This window comes from Macaca nemestrina, chromosome 7 (assembly GCF_043159975.1).
Source record: "Macaca nemestrina isolate mMacNem1 chromosome 7, mMacNem.hap1, whole genome shotgun sequence".
Classification (NCBI taxonomy): Eukaryota; Metazoa; Chordata; class Mammalia; order Primates; family Cercopithecidae; genus Macaca; species Macaca nemestrina.
In genome coordinates this window covers 25727200-25754614 of record NC_092131.1, presented here as the reverse complement: position 1 = coordinate 25754614, position 27415 = coordinate 25727200, and positions in this window count along the sequence as shown.

Genomic DNA, 27415 nt, shown 5'->3' with positions numbered 1-27415 from the left:
GAAAACCCTCAGATTTTCAAGATGCTTGCTTGCCAGCAACAAAAGCCATGAGCCACAAGAAGGCAGCCTTGGCCTCATTTCCACTGTCCCAATCTTGCATTGGTATATGTAATGGGTAGAAGTGAATTCACATTTAGAACTCTAGCTTGAAGGAGGTCTGAGAAATGTTAGTTTAAACATGACAAAGTCAAATGAGGATTGACTGAAACAATCTAGAGTCTTGTGTACATTCTCCTTGTGATCTGGGACAAGTATTTTAACCTTAATTTTCTCTTCTGCAAAAGAGATCTAATACTTAGATCGAAGGGCCATTCAAGCACTAGAGACCATGTAATTCAGAAGGAAACAAACAAACAAAAATGTTTTCCTTTACCTTCTTAAGTTCAGTGGTTGGGGCTCTACAAATTAGATTGTCAAAAGACAGATTACATAGGAGAAAAGATTTATTAGTATGTATGTATATAGAGGTCTTTGTAGAAAAGTATAGACCCCCCAAAAAGTGATAGGCCTGAGACCTTATATACCTTTTTGAAAAAAAACAAAGAATGATAAATTATGAAGATATGATAAGACAAGGGAAAAGGGGTTTGGGTTTGGGGCGATAAATTGTAGGAAAGTAACTAGAAAATACACTGGAGCTTATATATATAAAATGAAAATTATGTCATAGAAGATAAGGGTTAATTTTAGGAAGATTTGTTTGCATACCCATCTAGGGGTTGACTCTCCATATCTTCATGGCCATAAAACTACCCTAGGAGAGAAGTTTTACGGCAGTCCTCATTTCTCAGAAGTTTCTGCTCTTAGTTGGATGAGGGAACCTCTGACAAGTCTTTCTCTATCTGTTGATTCTCATTTACGTCCAGCTCAAAATAATTCTTGTCAAAGTGGCATATTTTGAGGTGGCATCTTCTGATCCCCTTAAAATTAAAGTATCTGGTGCATGGTAGTTGGCTAAATAACCATATCTATTATTATGGCTTTTTGGTACTACTTTGGAATTTCAAAAATCATTACACTGAATGTCTTAATGAACAGTTGCTTTATTGTAAAATATGTAATCAAGGAATTTTCACCTCAAGTTAGTGTGGGGAATTATATAGTTCAAAACTGATTTCAGAAACAAATAATCATAACTGACATTGAAATTTAAAAATGTTGGGACACAAACTCATACCTAGCTCCATTTTTGTATTTATGGATTCATTAATTCAACTAATGCAGATTATTTTTACAACCTTTTGTGCTGGGCACTATACTGATTGCTGGATACATAGAAGAAAAATAAACAGATTAATCCTTCCCACCAGCTTTAGAGTGGAGTGGATAAAAATATGTTCAATAAATAATCAAAATTACAATGAAACTGCCATAAAGGAAAACTACGTGTCGCTGAGAAAAAAATATAATAAGAAAAACTAGAGTTGCCAGATTTAGCAAATAAAAACGCATGATGCCCATATGAACTTGAATTTAAGATAAATACAAAATAATCTTTGTTGTTTTTGATAATCCCTTTTCACGTGTATAATTTGCAAATATTTTCTTCCATTGTTTTAGGTTGTCTCTTTAATTTCTTGATTGTTTCCTTTGCTGTGCAGAAACGTTTTGGCTTCATGTAATTCCATTTGTCAATGTTTGCTTTGGTTTTTTCTGCGCTTTTGAGGTCTTATTCAAAAAATGTTTTTCCTGATCAAAGTCCTGAAAAATGTTCCCAATGTTTGTTCTAGTAGTTTCACAGTTTCGGGTCTCACATTTTAGCCTTTAACCAATTTTGATTTGATTTTTCTTACATGATGAGAAGTAGAGGTCTAGTTTCATTCTTCTTTATATAGGTATCCATATTTTTTCAGCACTATTATTTGATGAGACTGTCCTTTCCCCAGAGTATGTTCTTGGTCCCTTTGTTAAAAAGAAGTTGGCTGTAAATACATGTCTTTATTTCTGGGTTCTTTGTTCCATTGGTCTATGTGTCTGTTTTTACGCCAGTGTCATGCTATTTTGGCTACTAGAACTTTGAGGTATAAATTGAAGTCAGGTAATGTGATACCTCCAGCTTTGTTATTTTTGCTCAGTATTGTTATGAGGAACTCAGAAAGCTCAATGGCAAAAACCCAAATAGTTGAATTTGAAAGTGGGCAAAAAATCTGAATAGACATTTCTCAAAAGAAGACATACAAATGGCCAAAAGGTATATGAAAAAATGCTCAACATTACTAATCAGAGGAATGCAAATCAAAACCACAATGATATATCATTTAACACTAGTTAAAATGACTACTATCAAAAGGATAGAAAATAAATTCTGGTGAGGATGCAGAGAATGGAGAATGCTCATACACTGTTGGTGTGAATATAAATTGTCACAGTCACTATAGAAAATAGTATTAAGTTTCCTCAAAAATCAAAAAACATAAATACTGTATGATTCAGCAATCCCACTGCTGGGTACATATTCAAAAGAAGCAAATCAGTTTATTGAAGAGCTATTGGCACTCTCATGCTTATTGCAGCACTATTTGTAATAGCTAAGATATGGAATCAACCAGGTGTCTACAGTAAATAGATAAAGAAAATGTGTTAAGTATATACGATGGGATATTATTCCAACATAAAAAATAAGATCTTGTCTTTTGTAGCAACATGGATGGAACTGGAGTACGTTACATTGAGTAAAATAAACCAGGCACAGAAAGACAAATATTTCATATTCTCACTCATATATGGAAGGTTAAAAACTGATTTCTTGAAGGTAGTGAATAGACTGGTGACTATCAGAGGCTGAGAGGGGGGGTGAAAGAGGTGAGAGGATAAAGAGGGGTAGATTCATGGGTAAAAATTACTGTCAGATAGAATGAATACGATCTAGTGTACAGTAGCACAAAATGGCATCTATAGTTAATAATAATTTATTGTATGCTTTAAAATAGTTAGAAGATTTGGAATGTTCCCAACACAAAGAAATGATAAATGTTTGAGGTGATGTATATCGCAATTACCTAGATTTGATCATTACACATTGTATGTTTGTATTATAAAAAATCACATGTACTCCATAAATATGTATGACTATGAAATATCCATAAAAATAATAATAAATTTTTAAAAAGTATTTGTAGTTTGTCTAAAGTTCAAATTTAATTAGGTGCTCTGTTTTTTACCTGAGAATTCTAAGGGAAAACCTTAGATAGTGGTGTGGTACAAGAAAGGCCTCTTTAAGGGGATAAACAAACAGAGAACCAAAGAATAAGGAGTTAGTAATTATTGGTCAGTTGAAGAGTGGTGGAAAAAGGTTTGCAAAAGAAGGAATAGCCTGTGTAAAACTCCTTAAGGTAAGAAAGAGCTTGCCACATTTAAGACATGGAAAGAATGTGAGTGGCTAAATTGAGTAAAGAATATCATAGCCTGGAATGGGATCAGAGAGGCATAGATAGGGTCAGAACAAGAAGAGAGTATTCTCTCTTAAAGCAGTGGTTTAATTTTTTTTTTTTGGTATAAAGTCTTTTAAAAATCATTTTAAGCAGAAGCTCATAGCATATAACATATACAATTGAAGCAACTCAGCTTAAAGAGTGAAGACAAGGGGTATTTTGAGGGTTCGTGCTTCTCTACTTGTGTTATAGTTTTACTCCATGCACTAGCAGCCCCTCCTGGTACTAAATCACGTAAGGTATCAAACCATGGTGTCCTTTGCAATTGATATCCGGAGAGCAGAAAAAAAATTATCCAAGTTTTAATGTTCATTTTATAAGCATCAGTTCTAAAAATTCGATAGTTAGAAATGGGAAGCTTCTGAATTCACCTTTACAATTAATATAACTTGAACTACTGAAAATCACCCCAGTACTTTGCTTTTGGATATTAACATAATTGGAGTGTATAGAAGTCAGTTTAACATTTTAAAATTAGCATCTCCCAGTCATCTCTGATAGGAAATTGTTGATCACTAAAATAGTTCTAGTACCTGAATTTCAAAGAAAGTCTACTTGACCTTCCCCAGCTCAGGGCACGTCGTCTCCTTGGATAAACAAAGCTAGCATTTAATGAACTGTATTATGTCCAGGCACTGTGCTGCATGCTTTACACAGACAATATTCAATTTTTCTTTACACAAATGAGGAAAGCAGTAGGCTCAGAGAGGCAGGGTAATTTGTTTAAGGTTACCAGCTAATAGGGCCCAGGAACAGAATTGGAGTCTATAACTGTTTGACTACAAAGCATATGTTACAGTTGAGGGAGTACTGGTCGGAAGTATAGCAGTACCATTTAGGAAGATGAGTCTCCAGAATGATTTTTGACTTGTTACACACACACACACACAGACACACACACACACACACACACACACACTTCAGTTTTCTTACTCTATTGTCAGACTTGCAACAGAATCAACATTTAGGTTTTAAGACAGGTGGTCAATTTATTCTGTAACATTTTTAATTTTCTATACTCCTTTGGGGTGTCAGTCATCTGTCTTCTCATAGGAGAGCTTTGTCTTTCACTTCAGAATCTATTGGATTTCCTATGGTCATATTATAAACAATATCAGTAATTCACAACTGCAAAGCACTTCAGAACACATCGCTACTTTTGGTTAGACTTAGAACATCTGAAAGTGCATGCAGATAATTTTAAATGCTACATATTATTTTTAAACAATGAATATTTATTATTACTATTTTGTTTAGGAAGAGAAGAAAAACAGAGAAAGTGTCACAGAGTGGAAAAGGAAAAAATTGTGTATGTCAAAGGGAAAATAGAGCATGCCTTCTTACTTCTTCTGACTTCTGGCTATTAAAATCTTAATAAATTGAGAAAGGAACTCACTGAATAAAGTAGCAGATAGTGTTATATTTCTAATAAAGGCATGATTAAAAACATGGATTCCCTGTGGATGATTTTCATGAGATGGAAATACACTGCCAACAGCATTTACCCAAGGAAATTTATCACCACATTTCAAATGCAGAGTGCTATCATTTGAGTGTGTTTCTCAAATTTCATATGTTGAAAACTTAATTCCCAAATTCATATGTCAATGGTATTTGGAGGTAGGGCTTCTAGTAAGTAATTAAATTGACCTAATCCCAGCTACTCAAGAGGCTGAGGTGGCAGAATTGCTTGAGCCTAGGAGTTCAAGGCCAGTCTTGGCAACATAGCAAGACTCCACCTTTAAAAAAAAAAAAAGATTAGATAACGTCATCAGCATAGGGTCCCCATGATGGGACTGGTGGTTTTATAAGAAAAGGAGGAGAGACCTGAGCTGGAACACTCTTCTCTCTCACCATGTGATGTCCTGCCCTATGTTATCATGCAGCATGAAGGTCCTCACAAGATGCTAGCACCATGTTCTTGTACTTGCCAGCCTCCAGAATTATGAACTAAATAAATTCCTTTTCTTTAAAAATTGCCCAGTCTGTGATATTCCGTTATAGCAACAGAAGATGGACTAAGACATAGAGGAAAGTCAAGAAGGGTGAATCTACTCAAGAATGGTAAAGGGGTTTCTCCCCAGATGTCAGTTTTGACAAACTGGTGATTGTGAAGTATCCCATTTGGAATGACTTTGAAGCCAAATCTCAGCTAAATAGATTGCATCAGTGACCAACACGCAATGTCTATCACAGCTAAATGACGGGTTGTTTCTTGTGAAATGTAAATGTCAACTAGAAACTGAGTACTATAAGAGACTGGATAGATCTATGCCAACTTAAAGGCACACACACACACACACACACACACATATACACATATAAATGTTGAACACACACAATGTTTAACAAATTATTTTTAATTTTTTTCTTTTTACAAAGTAGCCAGTAAGTTTGGTGATGATTTACTTTTCTCTTTAATATATAAGTAGAAACAAATTCTATTCACTTTAGGACTCTAAATAATTGATTTAGTTCATGAAAATTTTATAATAGTTGATAAATAAAATATATAAACTAAAAAATATGAATAAATGGAAAAGTAGACAGTGTCCTCATTCAACACAGTGTTGGGGCAAAGCAAACTGGAAACTTGATTATGCAGTTGGGACAAAGCTGGAAACACAATGAATTAGCTGGAGAAAATAAAGACTGAAAAAAGCTGGAATGATAAAGGGGAACTCACAATAGAAAATGATTTTGTAAACTGTGAGGAGAAAAGAAGCATGTACTAATATTTGGAGCTGTTTGGAACTATGGCAAGAAAAATTGGGCTTAGCTAGAAACAGCCAATCATTTAACCCTCGGAATGGTGTTATGTCTGAAAAGTTAAATCATGGTAGCTAATGTTTATTACATACTCATATGCCAAGTACTTTACAAGTATTATCTCTTTTATCTCAGATATAAAAACAACAGAGTCCCTTGGAGGTAGTTATTGTTTTAACATGATAAAATTGGGCTTAGAATGACCAAATGGATGTTTCAGACTCCCACTGTATCCAAGCAATATAGATTAAGCTCACATACTTTCTTAATCACTGCTTATATTATTTTTCCAAAATCATGAATAAGATATATGCTATTTTTTTCTCATTAAAAATAAGAATCTCTGAATATATATCCAATGTAAAAAATTTTTTAAATTAAATAAATGAGTGTGGTAGGCTGAACAATGCTCCTCCTCTCCTCTCCCTCCACAAAGATATTTATGTCCCAATTCCTGCAGCTTGTGATTGTTACTTTACATGGCTAATAATGGCTTTGCAGATGTGATTAAATTTGTGATTTTGAGATAAGGAGATTATCGTGGATTATCCCAGATGGGTCCTAAATGCAATTACAAGTATCCTTATGAGAGGGGGATGGAGGAAGATTTGACACAGAATAAGAGGAAGATTAAAGTGATGTAACCACAAGCTAAGGAATGCTGGCAGTCATCAGATTCTGACTGAAGGAAGAAATGAATTGTCCATTAGAGCCTCTGGAGGGAGTGAAGTCCTGACAACACCTTGATTCAGGTCCTACTAAAGTGATTTTGGACTTCTGGTCTGCAGAATTGTGAAATGATAAATTTCTCTTATTTTAAACTAGTAAATTTATGGTAAATTGTTGTAACAGTCACAGAAAACAAATACAATGAGTTTAGAAAATAACAAAGTTGAATTTTTTTTTATTCTGCAAATTCTCCCTAGACCTTACCTTCCCTTACCACATACATCCTAGAACCTCAGATTTCACTTTTTTGTGACGTTCACCATATTAGCTTTTAGCTGTCTTACTTATCTCTGTATCCCAAGATGTCCAGTAAAACAACTGGCATATAGTAGGAGCTCAATAAATACTTCTTAAATGATCAAATAGAGTTCAAGGCACATGGTCAACAATGTGGTTGGATTGTGACTTTCATAACTCCTCGTAGAGTAAAGTCTTCCAGAGAAGCTTATAGGTTGAAAACAGGGCATAGCAGTTATCACTGAGTACCCCACATGTGAGGATTAGTGGAAACAAAATGTGAATTGCTTAGTCATTTTGGAAGACAAATTGCCTGTAAAATTACACAGATGTATGATTTTTGACTGAGCAGATCCCTTTTTTGGGAATTACCAACATATAAGATTATACAGGCAGAGGTATTTATTATAATGTTGATCATGGTATAATATCCTGAAAAAAGTGAGTATCTAACATTAAGAAAACTATCAAAGCAGTCATGGTATGCCCACATCATGAAATATTATGCAACCACTAAAAAATTAGGTAGAGCTATAACAATTGACTTGGAGGAATGTCTATGAGATATTAACTAAGAAGAGAGATGAGGAAAAGTATTGTAAGATTTATTTTTTTAAGCAAACATTATCTGTCTATATGATATATTACAACATGTAGAGTATAATCACATATGCAAAATATTACATATGACTACATAAGCGTATCTACACACATGACTATGAATATTGATAATGATAGTTTTTTATATTGATACACACATAATACTAGATGAATTGTTAATAAAGGCATGATATAGGTATGGTGATATGGTTGGGAGGGGGAAGTGAAAGTAAAAAAAAAAGCAAAACAAAATGAAAGATCACCCAAGATAACAAAATGAAAGATCACCCAAGATAAGGCAAATATGCTATAAACTATTAATGCATTTATGTAAATTTGTATTTACATGTAGATATACTTATGGATACTTTAAAACGACAAATGCAAAAAATACTGTATAGAAGTAAAACATTGTCTAAGGAATGGCTTCCAAGCAGGAAAGTGTAACTTAATGGATTGACAGTGAAAGGGGAATTTGTTGGAAAAAATAAATATGTGTTATGTTTCCAATATGTCTGTAGTAATGCTGAAGTTTTGACATACATTAGTTATAGAACAGGAAGAAAGGGTCAGCTGTGTGGTGAATCTAGACCTTAGCCAAATCAGTAGGAGTACTGGATTGCTTGGGTGTGGGGGTGGGTGTCAGGTAGAACATTTGAGGAGAAACAGTAAATGCGCACACTGCACCCAACCATGTGACCCAGGACTACAGCCACCAGCTCTTAATTCATCCCCCACCAAGTATGAGGAAACTAAGCCTCTATCCACACCAACCCATAGAATCAAATCTCCGAAACTAGGCTTGAACACAACTGTCTAACAAATGACCTAGATTGGTTTCCCCTAATGTATACTTTGGTAGTACTCTGATCTTTACTTTCATAAGATTTGTCACATTTCACATTTATATATGGAGTAGTAGTTGATGTCTGTACTCCCTCCCTCCAAGCCCACTTTTCTAAGGGAAGACATTTAGACTCTTGTCGTATCCCCAGGACAGCACTGTGTCTGGCACTTAGTGAAACTTCAGAAATATTTGTTGAAAGTTCATAAACATGTCTTCTCTACTAGAAAATATGTAATTAATGATTCTTACTTTTTCTGTTGTTGTTTTTGGGCCCACTCAGAATTTTAACAAAAGCTATGAAATGTCTTCCCAGAATTTTGTCACATTTTCTGGAGATTTATTGATCCCCTGAAGCCCATTTATGTAGGGTTAATCATTTCCAAAAGATGTTAATTCCCCATTTAAACAACAGATGTTAACTTTTATTGAATACTTACTATTTGTCAACTTTCCATTGTTTTACATGTAAAATTTCAACTAATACATAGAGCTCTAGGAGGTAAGTCCTAATTTTATTTTTTAAACAGATGAAGAATAATTTTAAGAGAGATTAAGTTTCTTACCCAAGCTTTCAGTCCTAATTGGCAGCAAAGTTGGGTCTCAGACAGAGGTCTTTTATTAGTCCAGCATGAGTTTGCACCCCAACCACTAAAAACCATCTGTCTGTTCTATGTTCCCACCTCATCATGAGCAATGAAGTTATCCAGTGAAGATGCTTAATCTCCCCTAGTAAGAGTCTGAAATGATGATGTTAACTTGAGCTCCGGACTTGATGTTAGCAAAGTTTCCTTGATCAAACAGGACAGGCTGTTCCCCCAGTAACACTCTTGATGCTTAGAGAGCCTACATTCCTGCTGCACTTGTTTAGCAACTGGCAGAGCTGTGACTCCAAATTATCTTATGCATGTTTCAAACCACTTAAATTGTCATTGTAGGATTTTGCCTATTAGCAAAATACCATCCTCTGAATACTGATTATGTAAAATAGTACAATTGTCTGGTGATAGGAAAGCAATAACTTCTCGAAAGTAGTCCAGCAGAATGACTGCTCCTTTTTAGTGAAATGTAAGGAAGATGCTTGTGTAATATTCTTTATGTAATTGGATTCAGGGTCCATTCATATTTTACCACATGTTGATAGAAAATAAATTGGCATCATTGCATATCTAAATGTCTGTTGTCACAGTTCAGGCTAAAGAGAGTGAAACATGACTTGGATTTATTTTGCATTCTCTTCCCTTTCTTCTTTGGTGGTGACAACATTTCCATCAGAGATTGAGTTAACCCAAGAACACTAAATGCAGTCATAGCATGGAATTTAGCTCTTAGCTTGCTAGCCCCGAGGGAAAGTGTTCCCGGTGAAATGGAGGGCCATTAGCATGCTGGTGATTGATTAGCTGAGTTATTCACTTTTAAGCTTCATCATTTTCACATTTAAGGTAATTTTGGTCAGTAAGAGTAAATTATACTCATTATATTCAAATGCAAATACATGTTTAGAAAGCATGTGCTTTAGAAAACAAATAGGACACAAACTCAATGCTAATACCTCTTTAGGGGCATGTGCACACCTCTGGGGACTATTTCTATTTCCTTACTCTTAATAATTATCATAATGTCATGCCTCCCTCTATGAAATCAGTAGATGCTTATTTGTGTCACTCTGCCCATGGGCATGTGACAAAACATATCCCCTGAAGTGAAGCTCCTGCCACCCTGTTTTGCTTTTATTTTCCTTGTTTTCTGCAGCAGAAACTGCATTAATCAGATTAACTTGGCCTTAAAACATACAGAAATCATACATGATGCTCCTGGAAGAGACTGTCTAATCCCCAAGAGATGACAAAACTAGGAAATAACTTCATTTACCATACCTTCAGAATGATCACTGAGACTGATCATGAATTAGGGATCTGTAAAAACTTGACCAAAGAGAACTTGCTCATGGTAAATTAAAAATGGTTGCAAATGCTTTATTGTTCTGCGCATTGAGAGACGGAGTCTAATTGGGTTTTCCTAGCTACCTACTTGACCAGTTCAGAGGAAGTGGCATTCTGAGGCTTCCCAGGCAAGGTCATAAGAAGTCTTGCAGCTGCTCTTCAAGTCTCGTTATGCATCCTTTCTGGGATCCTTGAGATGCCATGTAAAATGTCTGACCACTCTGGGATGATGTGTATGGACTCCATGATATTCTAGAGAGCCCAGCCTCATAGACATTGCTTCCAATTCCCTGTGAGAGTGTATTTGGATTGGTTGGTTTGCAAATGAAAGGTTCTCTCACAGGGAATAGCTTATTATGTCTTGGAATTAGCTCAGTGGCGGGGAAGTGTCTCCCAAGGACCCAGATGCCAGAGCATGAAGACTACAGAAAGTAAGATAATATAGTTAATACCACCTGAAATGTAAGTGAAGCCCTCTTAGGGCCTCAAAACCAGCCCATCTGCCAACGGAATACTATTGTGGAGACTCTATCAATGCCATGCAGAATTGAAGAACTGGAACTGAATCCTGCTCAAATTCCTGACCCACAGATTTGTATGTTATAATAAACGAGTCAGTGTCAGCCACTGAGTTTGGCGTAAATTGTTATGCGATAATCGTTCATTTAGATATTGTGCTCCACCTTTGAGTCCTTTTACTTTCTGTTCCACATGTCAAAAATCCATTGACATGAGTATTTATTTTTGACCAATGCAAAAACTCAGCCAAAATTTAATTAAAGGTGATTTCTTGGGATCTTTTGGCAGAATTATACTTGGATAATACAATTTATCAGTTTACTTTAACAATTCTGATACATAGGAAAATCATATATAAACTATAAAATAACACAAGTGAGTAATAGGAATGACTCCTGGGTTTTTCTACTATAAAATTACATTTTCAAACTTGAAGAAGCAGTGGAACTCACAGATTCTTTCCAAACTTACTCTGCCAAAGGGTAGTTGGTGGGGCTTTCAGTTGATATAAACATACATGGACCACGAGGGATAATGGTAATGTTGGAAATGCTACATAGACAGGAAGGAAGAAAACTAATGCTATCTCTCTTTCCATAAAATTTGGTTTCAGAGGGTCCCAGGTTTTTCCCAAACAGTCATTCCACTACTGCCTTCATTAGTGTCTGTGTTTCTCTGTCCTGTGGTTGCCTCCATCTGGAGTTTAGCATGCACTCATCTCTTTTCTATTCCAGGAGGGATACATAATGAAAAGCTCCATATTAGTCATCAGCTGTCAACACTGACGAATTTCAATTACCATCCTCCGGTAGCAGTTCACACTAGAGAAGGAAATCAGGAGGGCACACTGGGATAACACACTCATGACAGATCTATTTTAATTGCCTTCCTTATCCACATTTAACCTCTATCATTTTGACAAGAGAAAGAAACACAGAGGAGGTAACTTTTCCTGCCAGTGATCAAGGGGAGGAGGGTGGGCAAATAGCCTGCTAGGAAGAGACAGTGCAACATCCATCAATATATGGACTGGCATTGATTGTTGGGGTCGCTTTCCTTCTCCTATGAGGCCTGCCATAGTAACTTTCTGCTATCAAAATACTTTGCATTTAATCAACCGCCTGGATGGATGTTCCTGCTGATCACCCATAAATTATTTATCAATTAAAGAGAGTTGGTACAATTCCTTTGTTGTTTGCTTCATTTTCTGAGAGATGAATTTTCAAGGACCCCAAGCAGAAGTTTCCCTTACTGGATTCTCATTCCTTCTACCAACACTGCTCATTTAGCCTTTGGAGCACAACCTAATGGTTGCATGAGAGGGTATCTGCAGTGATCAGTCACATAGAGTTGTGCTATTTTGCTTTTGCTTCTTTTTTTTTTCTTTAATCCCGAGGGATCAAAGTGTTTTTCTTGAAATAAAGAGATTCTTTTTGATGTTGTTAATAAGACATATTAGAAAAGCACTTGGGACCTTTGGTTTTTCATTTACTCATTTCTCAGTGCATTTACACTGTGGGTTCTGTTTCTTGAGTATTCTGATTTCTGTTATAATCCATTCAAAATTAGCTCTAGGTATCTTTCTATGACAATAATTAGCTAATATTTATTGGCTCTGACTGTGTTTCAAATGGCAATATTGACCATATAACACGTTATTTATTTTAATCTTCAAAGAACCCCTGTGAGGGAGATAATATAATTCTTTATATTTTACAGATGACAAAGAAGCTTGGAGGTTTTAAGTAACTTGCTCAGGGTTATACAGCTAGAAGGTGGTGCCCAGAATTCATGCTCAGGGAGTCTGACCCCAGAATCTCCATTTGCAACTTCTGTGCTGCACTATTCATTGGCAGTCCATATCTGTATTGTTTCATTTACCATTTTAGTCATTGTTTTTTACAGCCCTACTGTAGAATAACATCCTCCTGGGGACCTACACTTTCATTAATGCTTCAAAAACTAGAAAAAGAGGACAATGTGCTTTCATCCTTCTTGGGGAGAGACAAAAAGGGGTAACTAATTTTCCCTAAGAATTAAGAGCCAGGAACAAGGACAGTGTTCAGATTTGAGAAAATTACTCAAGGAGTTGACTAATGCATTGCTAACTTTATGAAAGAGTAAGTTGTAATGGAGCCAGATGGACCAAATGGGGACAGAATCATTGGACATCTGTGACTCCTCTGTAGTCTTCTCCAGGTGTGGAACCATAGCAGAACCCGGATACTTTCTCTTTTATATCCTCTTTTCTCCTCATTTAGTTCATATTCCATCTGAATCTAGAGGACTATAAGAGCTGCATTCACATAAATGTATAATAAGAGAACACATATCACCCCCTTAATTCTAATTTTTAAAATAATGGAGAAAAACCTGTCAGTCAACAATACTGACTGATTACCTACAATGTATGTAACTTTAAAAAGTGCAAAATAATGTGAACAATACTGTAGCCCTTCTGAAATATCAGGATGTCAAATAGATGGTCCTTTTACTAGGTGGAAGGACTGAGAAACAGAATAAAATGTTAGCAAATTTCCAGTTTTGAGGAGGCAGTTAAGGCAGAAGAAAGAACTTATAATGCTGTGAATACCAGGCCAAGAATGGCCCAGGAGGAGGCAAATTACAATCAGTTATTAATCATAGTGGAATTGAGAGGGGTTAAGGAGGTAATTAAAACCTTCCTCTACCTAGAAATTACAACCTTTAAGTTGAAAGAATAGCCTTGGTGGAATTTAATAAAACTCTTCCTAATTATTTAAAGGATAAACTCTGGTGTTTGATAGAGTGTTCCTTTTTAAATAAAACCAAATCAAAACTACCCAGGGGTATGTAAATTAACTGTGCTCATTTATAAACTACAAAGTGCTGTATATCTAAGACACTGCATAAGACAAGCTGAAGACAAATCTATGAATGTATTCAGACTTGGAGTGCCAGGATTCCTTATACTTGTTTAGAAAGTATCCCAAATGAGATGTAATACAGTTCAGGAAATCTCAAGTCTCCTTTAGTTTTGCTTGGTATAACTGAGGAGCCCGTGTAATGCAGGAATTGCTGTAGAATGATTAATATAGAAGCACAGATTTTAGTTATAAATATAATAATTATCTTTGCTCCTGAGAGTATGACACATTTATCATGTAGCTCTTCGGTAACTGACAGTTAGGGCTTGGGGAGGGGACTCACATTTATCGAATACATGTTATCTATTAGGGAATGTCTGGGCTGTGCATATTACTTTATTGAACTCTCAAAGAGATTCTGCTAATAGGCACCATTAGTATTGTTATGCATATAGGGAAACTTAGGCTTAGTAAGTGAAAGTAAAATGGCCAAATACCATAAGGCTGTAACTCCAGAAGCTGAGTTTATAGCTAAGGTCACAGGTCTTTAAACTATACTTTCCGCTACTATATCATGCTATCTTCTAGAGTATTATGGGTTCTTCCTGTATATTATAGGATTTTAATAAGTGTTTGCTGTGTGAACTCTGAAAAATCAATCCATCTACCTGTACTCAGTGGACTTGAACTTGAATACAAGTTCAATTTGGACTGGAGAAGTAAAAGTAAAATAAAGTGCAATTAAAGGCTATACTTGACTATTATTAAAATGATAGACATAAACACATATAGGCAGTAACATTTATAGAAACTGAATGAAGAGTGCTACTATTGAAGCCGAGTATTTATTTATTTATTTATTTATTTATTTATTTATTTTATTTATTTTTATTTTTTTTGAGACAGAGTCTCGCTCTGTCGCCCAGGCTGGAGTGCAGTGGCCAGATCTCGGCTCACTGCAAGCTCCGCCTCCCGGGTTCACGCCATTCTCCGGCCTCAGCCTCCCGAGTAGCTGGGACTACAGGCGCCCGCCACTGCGCCCGGCTAATTTTTTGTATTTTTTAGTAGAGACGGGGTTTCACTGTGTCAGCCAGGATGGTCTCGATCTCCTGACCTCGTGATCCGCCCGTCTCGGCCTCCCAAAGTGCTGGGATTACAGGCTTGAGCCACTGTGCCCGGCCTGAAGCCGAGTATTTATTAAAGGACAGTTAAAGGAGAAGAGAACAGTTTGCATTATAAAATATGCAATTTTGAATTAAAATGTTTACTCCACAACTTTTTGGTAATCCCTTCAGAATAACATATCACCGTTTTTCAATATTATATACGGGAAGGTGCCTAAAAGCCTATTTATCCTACAAGAATTTTACTGCAGCCTTGGAGCACATTTTTCTTTCAGTAATGAGGCAAATGAACCAAATTTTCAGGTGAGTTTTTTTTTTCATAGACTGCACAGGCCACCACAAGCTTTTCTCAGTAAAAATGTCCTCTGGGGAAATGTTTCATCTAGGTCCTCAAGAAAAGTTTAGAACTGGTACCATGTTCTCAGGAATAAATATCTCATTCGAGCAAGGTATGCTTGACCTTGAGAAGCAGCTGTAGAGTCTGAACACTGAGCCATGTGACTTCCCACAGGCCACAATCAATCTATTGCTGACTGTGGTGTTGACTCTGTATCATTTTGAGTCTGGAGAAAAAAAAAAAGTCAGAAATAGCTTTTGACTTACTTGATTTGGTTAGAAGGGCCCCTGAAGACCAGTTTGGATGACAGAGGAGTCAACCTGCAGCCTTTCTGTTTGAGATGATTTAATTAAGGCGTGTCAGTTGACATCTATATAACGTAATGTGAATTACGTCAAATTGCAGGGAAGCATGGTATATTCAAATTTTGCCCCTTATTCCTCATTACCACATGAAAAAGTTTTATTTATCTCATTTTAGATTGCTCCCAGATCATTTTCCAGGTTATTTTTCTTTCTTACTTGCCCCTTCAAGGTTTTTCTTTTCTTTTTTTTTTTTCTGGTGTATTTTCTGATTGCAGATTTTGAAGCAGCTAAAATAAATCAAAATTATGGCATAGAAAATATATAATATTTGGTTAATATGTGTAAGATGCTTACAAAGACTTTATATGTATATTATTTCATTTAACCTTGTAAAAATCTGATGAGTTAGTTACTCTACCATTCACATTATACAGATGAGGACATTGAGTTTTAGAAGCTTGTGAACATTTTTCAAGGTTATGGACATGATATAAAGGTGGATTGAAGCTTCAGACTGAGACTGGTATTGTTTCAAAATCCATACATATCCTAAGACTCTATGCTATCACCCTTCAGCTTAATTTGAGAAAGCTGTAATCTCAGATGCATTGTCTCTTTTATCATGTTTCATCCACATGGGTTCACTCGCTTAACACTCATTTATCACTAGGATGTTGTGCCTGTTACCAGAGAGAGACTAATACAAGACATACCTTCTCTCTCCCCAAATTTATTTGCAAAAGCTAAAATTTGGTGTGAAATATCAATTCTGATCATCATTAGCATCGATTTATTCAACTTTGTATTATTTCATTTACTGATTTCAGCCAAGTCAATATTCCTCGCCTTCTGGTAATACTTAATCCAAAGCATAAAGATCTTTGCTTGTGTCCTCTTAGGTCAGAATTTCACAACAGACTACTCAGTTTCCTTGCATCCTTTTTGCCTTCATCTTGATCTGTTCTGTGATGCCTCTCAATTTACGTTTTTGCCTTGATTTTTTTTTGGACTGATGCTCAGAAAATACATCTACCCTGAGAAGGAAACACTGTAATTAAATGATTTTTTTTTCTCTTGTTTGTCCTTCATACAGAGATGCCCAACAAGAATAACAAACCAATTAATGGTTCATAACCTGGTCTTTAAGTTCAAATGAAATATTTCCATATACAGAGGAATTTTTAGATTCATTCTCTTTTTGGTACAACATCAAAAACTCAGCTTTTTTTTTGAATACCACATCTCTTCTCCATTAGAGTAGTTATACTGCTGTGCAAAATAGCTAGACTTGTATACTTCTATTATGTCACAATATTGTAAGTTCTTTATGGGCAGGAACACTGTCTAATTCATCACAGCCCTCACATCATCTATGTCTAGCACAGAGCTAGTGAGAAAACATTCAATAAAGATGGTTGGTCCAAATTCTTCTCTTAATAATATGTGTATTCATCTATGCATTGAAAACGTATTGGCAAGCTGAACCAGACAAGGTCCCTGCCCTCCTGGGGTTTATAGTCTTCAAATTGTTTCAGACAGGGTAGAGAGAAGGAAATGGAAAAGTAATAAAGGAGAAATTCATATTATAAGAGTAACTGCAGTATGTGAAATGTTTGCTATTCCATTTAATCTTTTATCTATATCCCATAACAAAGGAAGTAAATTAAACTTTCCTTAACATTTGTGTTACTTGATAATATGAAAATAAGTATGAGTCATTAGTCTTTCTGGAGCATGATAATTTGCTACTTGGTACTTCTGGAAATCCCTTTCATTTAGCAAAGATAGGAGTTAGATTTGCTTTTGCTATTGCATTTGAGCTCACCATTGCCTATAATAAGCATATTATTTTCTTTCTTAATATTCTTCCCATTCTTTGGGCATTCATTGGTGATAACTCACTACTCTGTTACATGTAATTTTAAAAGTATATATTAATAACAAAATATTTATGAAATGTGTTTTTCCCCTGCAAATTTTAATATGGGGTCCACCTGGGAGAAATAAGTAGGCCTTATATAGCTACCAAGATGAGTTTGTTTATTTCTTAGACCACTTTTTATTTGGAAGATTATTTCTACTATTTTTCTTCTCTCTAACTTGTATATCATAGAAGTACCAATTGACAGAGACTGATTTAGGTAGAAAACCACCCCTAGAAAGCTACATATTCAGTTGCTCTAAAGGATGAAATGGCCTTTTACATCTTGCCTGAAGTCAAGATGTTCATCTCCAGGTTTGAAGCATAATTGTACATTATGGCTCTAAGAAGTGCTCTCCCTTGTAAATGAGACAGAACTTATTTTGAAGAAGGGAATGAAATACGTCAGGTTAACCCAATGGGTAGCAATGAGGTTAAATTTGGAAGTTGAAGAGCATCAGACCAGGTCTGATGGAAAGTATAGTGGCAACTTGTAGTAAAGATCTCTCAGGACTACAGAGACAAGATGACTAGGGTCTGTTTATAGATCAAAGAGATCAACATGGAGGCACAGCACTTTGATCACAGAATCTTAACAAGCCAGATATTGATTTGGTTTATAAGCAATCACAAGAGTCTAAACTGTGTTTAAGTAGAGTAGAAGGGAAGAAATAAATAAGCTACCTGTTTAATTTAAGAGGGAAGATAAAAGACTGTCTACTTAAGTAGGTGCATTAAAATATAAATCATCAAGCATTATTGCAAGAGTTAAGGATGGAAAAAGAAGAATAGTTTTGAAGCCAGCCCTGTCTTCTCCTTGGTGATTATTAGCATTAGATATTAAATAAATGGCTTAATATAATCAAATACAAGTCCCTATCTGAGTTCTGACCCTTTGGGTCTCTAGTAAGATTAACATGGCAAAATGTGCACTGAAAGTTTAACAACATAAAGGTTTGAAAGATTTTTGTGTATGATTTAATTTTTTAAAATAATTTTGCCAGCAAATTTGAATGATTTTTTCCCATGTAACCAAATAATCACTTTCAAGGGTCTCCAAAGAGTAACAAAGCTTTTGCAAATAATTTTTAGTTTTTCTTAATGATGACAAATGTTTTCTAAATGCCAACTTGCTAAATGCAAGATGTTAAGCTTTTAAATGCCAAAGATAGCAGGTTAAATGTGATGTAAAGCAGAATAAGAAAGAACTTAAAACTTACAGGGAGCAAAAAAGAAACAAACATCAACAGTAGAAATAATACAATTTCACATGACTTTATGTTGCCAATAAGTGTAGATATTCCAGATCTGACATTTCAGATCCCTAGAATATCAAAATGACGTCCAAGAGCACTTAGGCATTTGGTGCATTCTATAATGGTTTTTCTTAAGCACCTTTCTGACTTTGGGACAGTTAGTGGCATTTTTTCATAACTTGAATAGAATTTAAAGAGGGAGTAGTTTTTAAGTTTTTTTTTGCTCACAGATCCATTTAAGTAGCTGATGAAACTTATGGATATTCTTACTATTAAAAGGACATATATGTACCTGCACACACAATTTTACACACAGATTATGGGTTATTGTATTTGTCAATCTGGACTCTCCAGCAACAGATGCTGAAATTCAAGAGACTGATTAGGGCTGAGGTCTGTGAGCAGCAATAGGGAAGGAATGGGAGAAGGAGATGACATGATGCAGGTCTGCCCCCAGTGAAGGACAAAAGGAAGAAAGAAATGTCAGATGGAGCCATCTTGGACTGTGGTAGAATTCTATGAGGACTCACCAAGGGTGTGAGAGTCCTCAAGCTATAATTACACATAAGAAAAATCCTCGTCTTTTAGGGCCAGGTTCCTTACTATCCCTGCCGTGCTCAATACTGGTTGGGAGAAGCCTGTGGGGTGTGTTGGGTCCATGAGGACATCTTAATAAATGTTGGCTGCATAGTATTCCGTGGTGTATATGTACCACATTTTCTTTATCCAGTTTATCATTGATGGGCATTTGGATTGATTTAATGTGTTTTCTATTGTGAATTGCACACGTTTACCTGTTTAACAAACCTGCATGTCCTGCACATGTATCTTGGAACTTAAAATTAAATAAAAAAATGTCGGAAGGCAGCAACTGAGTTCCTAAGTCAGTTACACTCGCTGAAGCTGGAGATTTGAGAGGCACATCCTCATGACTCCCATGATGAAAACCTTGGCTTTAAGGAAATGTAACAATTATATGAGTAAAGAGATGGTTCTTTTTTTAAACAAGATAGTTATCAAATCTAAGTACATGACTTAATCTTCATGTAATGACTTAAAATGAGTCAGAATCTGTGTATCACCCTAGAAATTAATTCAAGTCCAAATGTACTGTGTACTCGTCCAATGATTGATGCTATTTATTTGTTAGTACCTACTCTGGGATAAATATGGTACTGAACAATTTATATTAATTAATTCAATGTGAGGTATTGTGATATTCAATTTCACAGTTTAGGAACTTGAGTAACTCACTCATGTATCTAGAAACCCAAGTCACTTCTAATACTTTTATATCTACTTAGCATATGTATTTCTGCATATATATCTGTACAATATCAACAGCTGCAAAAAATAACTTTGGGATCATGGTGCCTGCAGGGAAGGAAAAATGGACTTTGTGCAGGAAGTTCAGCCTCCTCTTTATGGCAAAGTCATCTTCCCTTCTCTATGAGAGGTCATCTCTAGTCCGTTCCATCTTGTTGTCCAGCAGCGTACATGAGGAACAAGAGGGAAAGCATAGAACTGAGGTGAGAAATAAAACCTGTCATAATGTTCAAAGAGACTGAGGAAACATAACTGAAGATTTAAAAGTTACCTTCAACATAAAGTGGAATAATACGAGAAATCCATGTATATAATGATGGCGCGATAAGCAAGGCTTCCTTTGCAGCAGGAAGGTTTAGGTTAATTGGAAGGAAGAGCTCTTTTTCAAGGTTACTAAACAAGTGAATTATGTATAAAAAATGGGAATAGATAAAAACAGAAAAAAAGATAAAAACAGGATTTGTAATTTGGGTACTTTTGAAAAGAACATCCATGTATTCCAATTGATTTCAAGCATTATTTTTAACTTAACATATAATAAATACACTTTACACCACAATACAATACTCATGTACACACACACAAACATGCATTTATATTTCATAGTGTCCACAGCTTGCTATCTGCAACACATTCTATTTTGTTTATTTTGTTCTATTCTATTCATTTCTATAATTTTCTATTCTATTCTATCTTACCCTAGTCTAATGCATTAAAGAATGCTCATCATCGTCAACTTAATTGATTTTACTACCTTCTAATGACTCAAAATTTAAACAGTTTATTGAGTCTATAAGTCTCCAACAGACTACTGATTTGATGACAAGAATAATAGCATCATTGAGGAAGGAGAAAAGAGATTGGAATAGTTTTGGCACATCCTTCATATTGTGTAGTTATGGAGTAGCTATATAATAGAGTGGAGTAACTATTATAGGTGAGATGAGTAATGCTCCAGTTTGTTCTCTATTGAATAGTTACTCCATGTTGAGTTCTCCAAATAGAGTTCTCTATTGCATGTTATATATGCAGTATCAAATGTTGTGTAGAGAACAGTTTTCAGTGGCCACTTAGTCACTGCTATTCTATTGTCTCTATTCTAGGTATCACTACACAATACGGAGAAATACATGACCTTCTATGTAAGAACTGCTGGATACTTCAACATTTAAGTAAGAAAGTTACCTTCAAGAGAAAGTGGATTAACTCAGGGATCAACTTAGAGCTAAGTTGTAGGATGACATGAAGCTAAGGCTCAAGATCTCATAAGTGGTTCTCATTTTTTGAAAGTTGTATCTATTCAGAGGTTAAACACACTGTCATTGGTCACAGTGGTGCAGTGGCAGAACAAAATTGGTACTGAAATAAAAGTATTTATCCTAGTAACCTCAACTGGTTATTGAGCTCAGTTTGTTTAATAAATAGGTGTAGAGCAAATGCGGTACACTAGACTCTGCTCATGCTGAGCATCCAAAGATGAAAGGTTGACCCTAGGCTCTGCATCATCTTGCCTTCTGACTTCTAGTAGGGTTTGGTCAAACGGAGACACCAGCAGGTGCCTGGAAAGTGGGAAGAGAGAGGTTAAGGCTTTTCTTTCCTTGTCCCTCCTGTTTTTTCTGATGTGTTTTCTGATAATGGTTGTTCCCTCCATAACTCCGGTTCTTGTAATACAGCCCTTTCTTCATTGCTTCAGCTCTCAATGCTATAGTAACACCTTTTGCTCCCCTTGCCTTTGGGTGCCAGGGATGACTTAATGTTACTAATATATCTTTCTTTAACTTCCCTTGCTGGTTTTACTAATCCTTCCCAGACCTTTGTAAGCATGTTTTTAAATTTCTTGAGCTATTTAAGTACTATTCTGTGCCTGCTGAGACTTTGACTGTTATAGGAGAATCCATACGTAACATGAGAACAAAAGAAGTATTGCAAAAAAGAAATTCCACTCTGAACTTTTTTAGAAAGATCTCTTTTGTACATGCAGCGATGCTGGGGTGGGGGTGGCAAGGCTGTTGAGAAAGGTTACTTGAGATAGGATGTTAATAATAACACAGGAATAAGAAAGTATCAGATGATGCTATAACAGAATTTACCCTGAGATATTCATTCACATTTTTACCATTGTGTCTTTTCCTTTTTGCATTTTGGCTGAACTATCTTTTAGTTCAGCAGAATATTACCACTCTGGAAATATCCGTGAGCTCATCTCACATTTATTTACTAGCGAAGAGTAATGAGGTGCTTAAGGGAATAATGTGCTTATAGGCTGAATGCTGGAGTTATGCCTTTGGGGAGTATTTTCTTTTAATATATGCTTGCTTTCTCAGAGCATAATATCCTCACTTAAGTCCCATCCTAATTTCATTAAAAACTGAAAAATGGGGACTCGTGCTAATGTCTGTAGTTGATAGACTTTTCTGTAGGTTATTCTACCTATTTGTATTTCTTTGGCTGCTGTGGCCTTTTTACCTTGATCCATTTGACAGGTTAGCTAATTTAGCGTGAAATAGCAAGCAAGAGAAAGCTATCTTCTTGCACATCCAAGAAAGACATGGACATGCTGGAAGTAGCTAGACAAACCTAAATTTTTGACCTTTTTTAAAAATGTGTGCTCCAGCCCAGTGAGCTTATTACAGGAAAGTCTTTTAGCATCCTGCACATGTTGGCAGATGACTGGTACTGAACACATGCTGACCTCCTAACAGGGGATCAGAGAAACCCAATTGGTTCATAACCCATCTTTGCTACATAGCAAATTATTGTCATTACTTTCATTACGCAAAACTGCTTGATGTACATTAAAGAGAACCTTCTGAACTCCACACTCATTTCTTTTTTCTTTTCCCATTTTTCTGACTTCTATAGTGAGACTGCCGTATAGTTTTATCATATGTGATCATACTTTGGGCAATTAATGAATATAAATGTTGTTTGTGCTAACTCTTGAAGGTATAAAAGGCTAGACAGGGAAGCAGTGCCAGCTTTTATCTTAAGAAAAGTTTCAGGAAATAATGCAGCTTCGAGTCTGTCAGATTCAGAGGAGACTTCGGAGTCAAGAGAAATGAGTCCTGTGTGTAACTTTTTCCTCCTGTTCCCCTGAAAGGAAAAGAAAATGAAAGTTAAGATAGGATTCCTCTTTCTCTTTTTGCAGATTCAAAAGTATGGTAAAAATTACCAGAAAAATGTTTGCAGGCTAAAACAACTGCCCTTATGGTGTATCTAGTGGGTTTGGATTCTTAGTCAAACAATGGTTCTTTTTTGTTACACCTTCCTAATGACCAGTGTTATTTTAATGTGCAAACAGTAACGCACACTTTACAATAAACTCCAATCCATATTCCATGATAATTGTATAGAGCCTGAAATTATAGGAGTTTATGGCTTTTCCATTAAGGGCTCAGAGTGACAACGATTGGAAAGAACCCTGGGTTACAATCCTGACTCAACCGGTAATTTACTTGTTGACTTTGGACCATTCTCTTCACCATACTTTAAGAGATGGGGTTAGACTATGTAATTCTGCAGTTTTAACACTTTGATTTTGATGTTAAGATTAACTGTCTAAAGGTGGAACTAACCTTGATTACTAGCAAAGGAACATAGTTAACGGCAAAGTTTACTCATAAATCTCGTAGCACTTTTCAAGTCAAATTTCAGCCACTTTGTAGAGAAATGTTTAAAATCAATCTGTCGTATGTCATTGGGCTGGAAGGAGGTCAATCTGAATTTGTAAAAGATCCGAGATATGCAGATTTTAAAAGAAAGAGAACGTTACTACTACAGTCTTTCTCAAAGAAACTAGGTATAAAAATGTAGCAAGAGTATTTTACCAAATAGATTGCTACTGGCCTGTTTTTCACTTCAATATATACAGCTAGTATGTAATGCATATCTTTGTATTTGTGGAAATGAGTAAAACTCAAATATTTGCAATTTTGCAAGTTTTTGCAAGTTTTGTATACTTCAGTCCTCGGAATAATTGTAGATAACTATTTTATCGGTGATATTTTCTTTTCTTTTCTTTCTTTTTTTTTTTTTTTTTTTTTTTTTGAGACGGAGTCTCGCTGTCTCCCAGGCCGTAGTGCAGTGGCGGGGCTACCTCGGCTCACTGCAAGCTCCGCCTTCTGGGTTCACGCCATTCTCCTGCCTCAGCCTCCCGAGTAGCTGGGACTACAGGCGCCCGCCACCATGCCTGGCTAATTTTTTTTGTATTTTAGTAGAGACGGGATTTCACCGTGTTAGCCAGGATGGTCTCAATCTCCTGACCTCGTGATCCGCTCGCCTCGGCCTCCCAACATGCTGGGATTACAAACGTTGGGAGCCACTGCGCCCGGCCAAGAGTGATATTTTCCATGAATGACATCATGCAGATGCCCTTGCCTAATGCTTTGTAATGAGGAACTGTTCTACCCTATTCTTGAGATAGGATATTAGTAATTTAACAGGAATAAGAAAGTATCAGATGATGCTATAACAGAATTTACCCTGAGATATTCATTCAAATTTTTACCATTGTGTCTTTCCCTTTTTGCATCTTGGCTGAACTATCTTTTAGTTCAACAAAATGTTACCACTTTGGAAATATCCATGAGCTCATCTCACATTTATTTGCTAGCGAAGAATAATGAGGTGCTTAAGGATATAACGTGCTTATAGGCTGAACGCTGGAGTTATGCCTTTGCGGAGTATTTTCTTTTAATATATAATGCCCATAATTGATGGGCCAAGTGTAGTATACCATCTAGTGGGTCACTATGGAGAAGAAAGGTGTTGCACACTTTGTTGTATAAGATATAATGGGAATTGGGTTATGGTTGTCACCTTTACATTGGTTCTTTGTATGTCAAGGAATCATATGTGAGGATGAGTGTATGGTCGACAGTTCATTGAACTGGGTTGCATAATTATCCAGTCATTGGTGCCTTATTTAGGGCCATTTAAACTTCAAATTTAGTGGATCTGTAAATACTATTATGTAATATGAAGTGTGATATTACCACATTGAGTTGAGTAAAACTAATTGCCAAATATGAGGTGCTAATTTATCTATCTCATGTGACTGTGAGAAGGTGAGATTGAGAAGTGTCCAGATTAGAAACTGAAGCATGTCAACATAATTTGAGAAATATGCAGAGGTCTTTTATATGAGAGAATACAGTGAATTAATTCCTGAGAGGTGACATTAAACTAGTCAAAACATCCAAATATAAAAATTAAGGGAAGCACAAATACAATTACTCAAAATAGATTAGGTGTTAGGTATTCATCAAAATTCATACGCCCATTTGAGTGAGTTCTAGATGATGTCATGTAACACGAAATGATATACATACTAGCAGACCTGTGTTTTATATCCCAAGTGCACTACTCCTTGCTTATTCTCACGATGGCTTACTGGAATAGAATAACTTACAGGGAAACTTTGGAAGGCATGTTGAAGATGGCAAGCTTTCACTATCCCATATCTTTGGATAACAGCATGAAGGAAGACTACTCTAACCACCTATTAACCTGTCCCATATTGTTACATAAACAGTAAATCTATTGGTTGACACTATTTGTTAAAACAGTTAGCTTTATCCTAATAAATACAACCTCGAAATAATATATAAATATATTGCAGTCACTTATAACCTTTTTGTGGGGTCATAAGTCTTACTGATAATCTTTTGACATTTCTGGAAATGTCTTCCTTAAAAATGCTTATATTCACCATATACCATATTTTGCAAATGATTTCCTGAACTTTATGGAGTGCGTGTATGGATATTAAAGTTGTACAGTTAAAGAATACTAAAATTCAGGAATAGTGCAAACAATTACTGGGGGTCATATAGGAAGACTAATTGACATAATATATTTCAAAATAGGTATTGAAGATTTTTAACATTTTTGAAAGATGCAGGTCTGTAGCACTCAAATTAAAAAAGAAATGTAGTTTATTAGGCAGTACACCTAGCAACTGGTAGTAGAATTGGGAGAGCCATAGGCTTAGTGCTCAGCTTCTGAAGTTATACAAAAAAAGGTCTGTAATCTTGTACCTACTCAGCGCAATAGCTTACCAACAGATTTTATGTGAATTGTTTTTTTTTTTTTTGAGACAGAGTCTTACTCTGTCACACAGGTTGGAATGCAGTGGTGCAATCATAATTTACTGCAGCCTCAACCTCCCAAGCTCAGGCAATATTCTCTTGCCTCAGCCTCCTGAGTTGCTGGGACTATAGGTGTGTGCCACCATGCCAAGCTAATTTTTTAAATTTTATTTTTTGTACAGACAGTTTCTCCCTGTGTTGCCCAGGTTGGTCTTGAGCTCCTGGCCTCAAGCAGTCCTCCCACCTTGGCCTCCCAAAATGCTGGGATTAAAGGCAAGGGCCCAACAATGAATTAGGGCTTTTAGTTTCAAGAAAGAGAGGCTTATGAAAGGGAACTGAAATCCTGAGAGTTGATAGTAAGGCTACAGATGACAATACAGAGACTAGAATTTCAGAGAAATAACAGCAAGGCTTGTAATGTCATGTACAGTTCACCCTCAGACAACGTAGATTTGAACTGTGAGGGGCTATTAAACACAGATTGTCTTCCACCTCTACAATCCTAAGCCAGAAAGATGAACTTATCCTAAGCAAGAAAGATGAACCTCTCTTCTTCTTTTTCATCTCACTCAATGTGAAGACAATGAGGATGAAGCCTTGTGTGATAATCCACTTTCACTTAATACTTAGTAAATCTATTTCTCTTCCTTATTATTTTCATAATAATGATTTTTTTCTGGCCTATTTTATTGTAAGAATACTGTATATAATACATATAATGCACAAAATATGTGATAATAGACTATTTATATATTAAGTCTTCTAGTCCACAGCAGGCTATTAGTGAGATTTTTGGGGAGTCAAAGTCATACTTGAATTTTCAACTGCATGGAGAGTCAGTATCCCTAACTCCTGCATTATTCAAGGATCAACTGTATTACTAGTTGGTTCTGAATGTAAAGCAGCTGAGAGTCCGGTTATAGTGTCTTTTTTTTAGAAATGCAAATCATGTTTTTGGATTTATAGTACCATCATTAAGTCACTCCTTTATTTTGCATTTGGTTTGGTTCAAATCTAATTTTTTTCCTTTACTAACCTAATGCTTCTGCCCATTATGAAGCAAAATATGATTTGGTTCACTTAGTTATTTACAATCCCAAACTCTGGATATTTTGTCATTCTGGGGAACCACATAGATT